This window comes from Anneissia japonica, unplaced genomic scaffold (assembly GCF_011630105.1).
Source record: "Anneissia japonica isolate Jap-2015-1 unplaced genomic scaffold, ASM1163010v1 scaffold16019_len82072_cov99, whole genome shotgun sequence".
Lineage (NCBI taxonomy): Eukaryota > Metazoa > Echinodermata > Crinoidea > Comatulida > Comatulidae > Anneissia > Anneissia japonica.
Window position 1 is genome coordinate 53184 of NW_022710585.1, and position 8008 is coordinate 61191.

Sequence of the window (8008 nt, forward strand, 5' to 3'; positions counted from 1 at the left end):
AAAAAAGAACATTTTGTGTGATGTACTGTCTCGGTTTCAGGTAACAGGAAAGCTACTAAAAGAGAGCCTGTCTCTTATACACATCTAGATGTGTATAAGAGACAGCATTAGCGGTTGGCCAAACTCTTCAGAAAAATTTAGACGCTTTGGAGTCTTGGTGCGTTCAAAATGACATGCTGCCTAATCGAATAAAGTGCAATGTAATGCATGTTCATTTTATGAAGAATGAACCACACTTTATTCCGTTATCAATTGGAGATCATGTGTTGCAAGAGAAAGAGGTTATTAAATTGCTTGGTGTCTTTTTACAAGCAAATATGAAATGGGATTGTCAAGTTAATGAAATGATCACTAAGTCTTGTCGTCGTCTATACATGCTGTATATTTTAAAACGGTATGGTGCTCCTGTTGAAGATCTTGTGTTTACCTATATTACATATATACGTCCCTTGCTTGAGTACGCTAGTCCTTTGTGGCATTCTGCATTGACGAAACAACAGTGTACTAAATTGGAATTTGTGCAGAAACGAGCCTTAAAAATTATTATTGATTACCGGAAGTACACGGATTATCAAGACACTTTGAACAATTTAAATATGGAAACTCTTCAAAAACGACGATGTGGTGTGTTAGCCAGTTTTAGTAAGGGTTTGGTTACATCTACCCGGTTTTATAGTTGGATTTCTGAAAACCCAAGACCCAACAGATTTTTACGTAGTTTCAAGAAGTACAATGTTCCTAGATGTAGGACTAACCGTTATTCGAATTCAACTCTTCCTTCTGCAATACGGTTATTGAATGACTGATTTTTTTAATATGATGAATACGATGAATTCTGTGAACTATTGAATTTTTAAAATCCTTATTGCCTCATTTGATTAACTTATAATTTGTTGTATTTGTTATCTTTGTATTTTTTATATGTATTTTGTAAATATTTTTGAACAATTGTAATATTGTAATGATAATAATTGTATAATAAAAAGTATTATATATTGGTAATTGTATAATATTTTCTCGTAATTCCAATGCTGTATGTTTAAATACTGTCTCTTATACACATCTAGATGTGTATAAGAGACAGCAGTATAGCTCTTGAAAAAGTAGGCCTAAATGCTGAAGGTTAAAGGCAAAATATCAAACGATTGTGTCATTGGGAAATTGGTTATTAAGTCAAAAATGTTGCTAAGCAAAATTTTCAACAAAGAAAAAGCAAGGCTGGAGTAATTTCGACATTTTAAAAAATTCTCTTGTCTACCTTGAGCCTACTCATATCACTCTGTCTCTTATACACAACGTAGGTGTGTGTGTGTGTGTGTGTATGTAACTGTATGTGCACACATACCAGCAATCTCCTCTCGCTTCTTCATTTTTTCACCTTGTACTTTCCTTGCAAGAGACCTTGAAAGTACTCGCAGCACAGTTGCAGCCCTGTGCAAGTCTGGGCTGCTAACTTTATATTTATTCTTGTATATTGACAAATAGTCAATAAATTTCCTGTACGATCAAAGGTAGTGCCGAACAGTCCTTGCACTTCTGTTCTTTTGAAGAACTGTTGCTGCCCTAAAAAGGAGATAAATTAATTTTATTTTTTCTTAAACAATCCTTATTTATAGGCGAGTCAACAAATCAAGTTCAAAGGGACATTTATTCAATAATCGCCCTCTGCATTTGTAATCATTTGGCTTGTATTTCTTTTATCTCATGTTAATTTTTCATTCTTTCTTATGCCTAGTCTCGTCTCTTGAAATTCACCATGCTTCCACCCCTGAGGTTTTGCATATTGTAAATAGAGTACCTGTAGTAATATTGGTTACAGTGTACATACAGTAGATTTACGGAGTGTTAGGAAGCAAAAAAAAAAATAATGGATTTCAAATATATACTAATGTAATTGAAAAATCATTTTTAAGTAATAAATGAATACTAACGTCATCAATCCCTCCACATCAACCAGTTTTGCTGCAGGGGTATTTTCTGTCTTCCCTGCAGCATTGATAGTAATTTTGACTTCTGCCACTACCTGCTTCGCGGCCTTGTTGTTGAGCTGTAGTGTTTCCGCCAGGTATTTATGAAGACTCTCTATAATGGTTAGTTCTGCAAAAAGTGATAATAATGTCATTTTGTATTAAATACATATTAAGCTTATAAAAAATTGAAACCCATTTTTTTGTCAAAATATCGCTTAAGATATATTTTCTTGAATACTGTTTGTTTATTCAGAAATCACATAAATATACCATGGCCATACGAGTACTGATAAACGTATTATCTGACAGTTTTCATTTATCTATTTGGGGGTCTGAGATTGTGTAGTGAACACGTTTTCAAAAGTCTAAAATGTACGTCTAAGGAGGTCTTTTTCTAAACACCAACGAAAAAAAGGGGGTGGAAAAGTTTGAGAGTGATTAATTACATTAAGATTAATGAGAACGAACTGGCCAATCATGAATGGAGGCCAGGGGACCAGATAGGTTTTGTGAGAAGCAGACAATGTTGAGGTGTCAATGAAGCCCTCCCAGGAATATTGCTTTTGTAGTTGTTCAGAAATGCACTTTAATGCATTTTGAGTGGTCTGATATAATGACTTTATACCTTCCAATTAATAATTAATTGGAAGATTAATTGGAAGATAATTATTCATCTACAACAATTGTTTCATATACGTTTCATTAATTTCGAGTAAGGAAAATAGACCTGTTAGTGAAGCACACTAGGCTGCTACTCTTGTGTTTCACTGTTTGTGTAAGATTCTGATGGTTCGTCTGGTTCGTCGGGGTTCAATAATAGATTTTATTGAAAATAAGCGGGCGGGGTTGAGTGCGCCGGCATTGATTTAATTGATTGATTTAATTGATTCATGTCTCTGATTGGTATAAAGTCCGGTCATCCATGATCAAGGTCAATTTACGTTATAAAGGCCTGTTTATACTTCAATGATAACGATAACGATTTAAAAAGCTAAAAAGCAATTGTTTACTGGCAGAAAATAAAAGAAATAAGAGAAGTTTTTACACTAGAACAATTCGATAACGATTTGTCAGTTATGCGATAACAACATATTTTGACAAATCAAATCCGATGACGTCATAATCATGGAAAAACATTAAAATCGTAGTAGTACCAACGATTTTATCGTTTTTCCATGATTATGACGTCATCTGATTTGATTTGTTAATGTATTTTGTTTTCGTATACACGATAAATCGTGTATACGATAACAAAATAACAATCTTTAGTTTTTTTTATTGTTATCGTTGAAGTATAAACAGGCCTTAAGTGTGGTAAAAAAAAAATCCCTAAAGATACAGCATAGCTCACCGCACTAGGCTCATGAATAGGACAGGATACTAGGGTTATATCGGACAAAAACCATTTAATTATGTGGTAACCAAAGTTGTTAAGGGTTGGTTGAATTATAATAAAGTTTATTATTTAACCTGTTCATATGATGAATATACAAGCGGTATGAGAGCTGATATATTACTCTATAGGTATATATACATGCTAAATTATGCTAAGTTTTCCTAGATTATGCCTAGCCCAAATGGTAGATGCTAAAGGGGGTTTGAACTATGGCAGATAGCATACTTATGCCAGGTCTGGTCACTATGTCCTTAACCGATTGCCGGAAGTAAACAAACACCAAGCAACCAATCAGATCGAAACGATTATATCACGTGATTGCTCTTAGCCAATCATGTTGTATTTATTTTCTCCTTATATACCTATGTTTACATTTTTAAAAACTTTCTATTGGATAAAATAGATATTTATTTTACAGAATAAGAAGAGGTGGCCGACATAGTGACCAGACCTGGCATAATTATGCTTTTTGACATAATTTAGACCCCTTTAGAATCTAGCGTATGTGCTGGCATAATTTTGGCAAATTTAGCATAATTTTGTTTTAAGAAGAAATATATCTCAAATTGGTCATAATTGAAACACAACAAAATTGGAATCTAGGTGTATACTATTAGGCAAACCGCATCACATTCCAGAGGCATGAGCGTGGAGTGCCCTGATCACCTCCAAATTACTCAACCACATCATCAGGTCTGTTTGTTTTTGCCAAGGCCTTTGCCATGCCTTGCGCTTCGTCTACAGAACCTTTCTGATCCTCTGTAAGTATATTCCTGAAAATTGTTGAAATGAACTATATAAATGGATATGATGTTGATGAAGCTTATCCTTACTATTATTAAGAGTGACATTTCCAGCTAAGATCAGTGTCACGCAAACTTTCTGGGCACTGGGACCACATCGCACACCATAAACAAATTTGGAGACCACTCCACATAGGTCTATACTAATATTCAGTCATTAATTATACATATACTGACATAGTCAATGTTGATATTGAAATAGGGAGAGCATCAATTATACAAGTGGTTATGGCCACATTATGAGAAACAAGTTCTTAGTCTAGTGTACCGTCTGCAGTATAGCTCTTGAAAAAGTAGGCCTAAATGCTGAAGGTTAAAGGCAAAATATCAAACGATTGTGTCATTGGGAAATTGGTTATTAAGTCAAAAATGTTGCTAAGCAAAATTTTCAACAAAGAAAAAGCAAGGCTGGAGTAATTTCGACATTTTAAAAAATTCTCTTGTCTACCTTGAGCCTACTCATATCACTAATATTCTCTTAAAATTTAGCTTTACACTATTTATTTCATCTGTCGCTTGTGAACGTCACTCATGTAAAATTTCAAGTAGGAAACAAAAAGCAACGCCGATAATCTAAACCCAATACACATTTATATTTTTTAAGAACACGTTATAAGATCACTGCTTCTCAGATGAATGTAAGCTCTCGAATGCCACCCCACCCCCCCCCCACTTCCACCAAGTTTCGAAAACGAGCTTTGCCCTTGCTTGGGTCTCATCTATAATGGGCTTAGTTTGATGTCAGTAGTCCTTCTATCACTCACTAAACTATTCCACCGCCATGTCATCATCATCATCTTAATCACCATCGCTAAAATTCATGAGAATGCTGAAAAGTGCCTATCCCAGCTAGAATACTGTTGACAATATAAATGAAATTACAGTTGAACCCCCTATTTTGGGGGGACATCTTCGGGACAAAAAAGGGGTCAATTTAACATGTTGCCTTAGAGTCCCCCTTAACAACTGTACCCTATTCAGGACACTAAGAAAAAATGTCAAATTGTAAATAATAATAATAATAAACAGAACATTGGGCTTTTCCCCATTGCTTTAATGAGAAATGAAGTTAAAATTGCAACAAAAAGAAAAGTCGTTAAAAAGTAAAAAAAGAAAAAAAAAAAAAACAACACGCAAAACCAAAATACTTTTAGTACTAAAAAAGTAATGAAGTAAAAAAAATAAAATAAAATTTTTATTATTATTATTATTATTATTATTATTATTATTATTAGTAGTAGTAGTAGTAGTAGTATTACTACTATTATTATTATTATCATAATTTTCTTGACAGGTGATTATGCATTGGAGCATTGATTGTTTAATGAAAGGTCTGGATTAATTAAATTATTGTATTGACTGTATAATGTTTAGACATGTAAAATTTTAAAGTGAAGGAAACAGTACTTGTATAGAATAAGTGATAAATATTTCAATAGTAACAAAACAATAGTTATGCTCAAAGAAATGAAGGAATAAATAAATGTGGGACAACCCCACAAAATAGAGAAAAAAAAAGCAACGAAAACCCTCAGAAAGTAAAATTGGGGGATTGATGATTAGGTGGGAGCGCCATCTCGTAAAACAAGCTGATTTGAGGTAATTTCTAACAATGCGAGGCGTTATTCGTTTTTATAGCGGTGGGGAAGTATTTTTGGGTTCCCCACCCCCTGTGCACTTCCCTAAATACGCCACTTCCCATCGACCCTGGCAATCGAGTTTATACGATCATGAGCAAGAACTATGACCTCTTGAGCGAAGCCTAAAACAATAGGGGAGCTGTTACTAGAAATAGTGTAATGCAATTGAAAACAGATTATAATATTTTGTCATTTCACGGCGGAGATTCGGGACAGTGGTTGACGTTGACTGACCGGTTTGGGCGGAAATTACCAAAAGGGGTCGTGAAACACAGGGGCAGTAAAGCTTGTTTTTTGGGGCAGGCGAATTTTCTTAAACCATAATGAGAAATGCTTATATTCAGTTTCAAACACACGTGTGTGGCCTAATGTTATATATAAGATAAGCCCTAAACTAAAAAAAAAATTCTTGCGCCCTTCGCGCGTATTTTTAAGGGTTGAAACATGTTTCCGTCCTCCTTTACCTTCGAAGTACCTTAAAGATTCCTGTATTCGTTTATTTGGTCAGATTATTACGCAAATTGATTGGAACAATGTGCTGTTAGGTTCTGATCCCGACACTAGAGCTAATGAATTCAGTGAGGTCTTGCGTTCTTACTTTAATAAATGCTTTCCCCTTGTTACAACAACAATTAAAAGTGATGATAAACCTTGGTTTACCATTCGAATTAGAAAATTGATACATAAGCGACAAAATGCCTATAGGAAAGGAAAAATTGAGAAATTTGTTTTGTATAGAAATAAGGTACGTAATGAAATTAGGACTGCTAAGGCTGAATTTTATTCCAAGTCTATTGCATCACTAAGGAATATTGAACCGCGTAAATGGCATAGGAAGATTCAGAAGATTACTAATAAGACTAAGACTAAGACAGTTGATACTGGTGATCAGTCTGTCTTGAGCAATTTGAATAATCATTTTGCTGAAATTTGCTCACAACTCCCTGCCCTTGTTTTTGATGAATTGCCTGCTTTTCTCCCAACGTTTTGTCCACCAATTATTTACCCTGGTCAGGTTTATAGACAGCTAATACGTATTAAAGTGAATAAGTCTAGTCATCCTAATGATATTCCCCTAAAGTTGATCCGGGAATTTGCTACTGAGTTGGCTCCTCCGTTGACAGATCTGTTTAATTTGTATTTGAGGTCCCATATTTTTCCTAATGTGTGGAAGTGTGCAGCTATTACTCCAGTGCCGAAAGTTTCAAATGCATCTCTACCAGATGAATTTAGACCAATATCTATTACACCTATCTTTGGACGTATTTTGGAGAGTTTTATTGCAGAGTGGATCACCACTGAATTTAAAAAGCATTTGGACCCTCAGCAATCCGGAAACTCAAAAGGTTGTTCTACCACGCATTATCTTGTTGATCTCTGTGATAGAATTCTGTCACGTACTGATGTACCAAGGTCTTATGCTTCAATCTGTACGGTGGACTTTAGCAAAGCGTTTGACCGTATCAATCACACAATACTGATCAATAAGCTGATAAAGTATGAAATATGTCCTCCTGTGATTCCTTTAGTGTGCAGTTTTTTAACTGAAAGATCACAGTGCGTCAGATTAAATGGAAATGTGTCAGAATACAAGTCCTGTCTCTTATACACATCTTCATTAGGTATGCAGTGATTTTCTTAGAGCCGTTATCAATTGGAGATCATGTGTTGCAAGAGAAAGAGGTTATTAAATTGCTTGGTGTCTTTTTGCAAGCAAATATGAAATGGGATTGTCAAGTCAATGAAATGATCACTAAGTCTTGTCGTCGTCTATACATGCTGTATATTTTAAAACGGTATGGTGCTCCTGTCGAAGATCTTGTGTTTACCTATATTACATATATACGTCCCTTGCTTGAGTACGCTTGTCCTTTGTGGCATTCTGCATTGGCGAAACAACAGTGTACTAAATTGGAATTTGTGCAGAAACGAGCCTTACAAATTATTATTGGTTACCGGAAGTACACGGATTATCAAGACACTTTGATCAATTTAAATATTGAAACTCTTCAAAAACGACGATGTGGTGTGTTAGCCAGTTTTAGTAAGGGTTTGGTTATATCTACCCGGTTTTATAGTTGGATTCCTGAAAACCCAAGACCCAACAGATTTTTACGTAGTTTTAAGAAGTATAATGTTCCTAGATGTAGGACTAACCGTTATTCGAATTCAACTCTTCCTTCTGCAATACGGTTATTG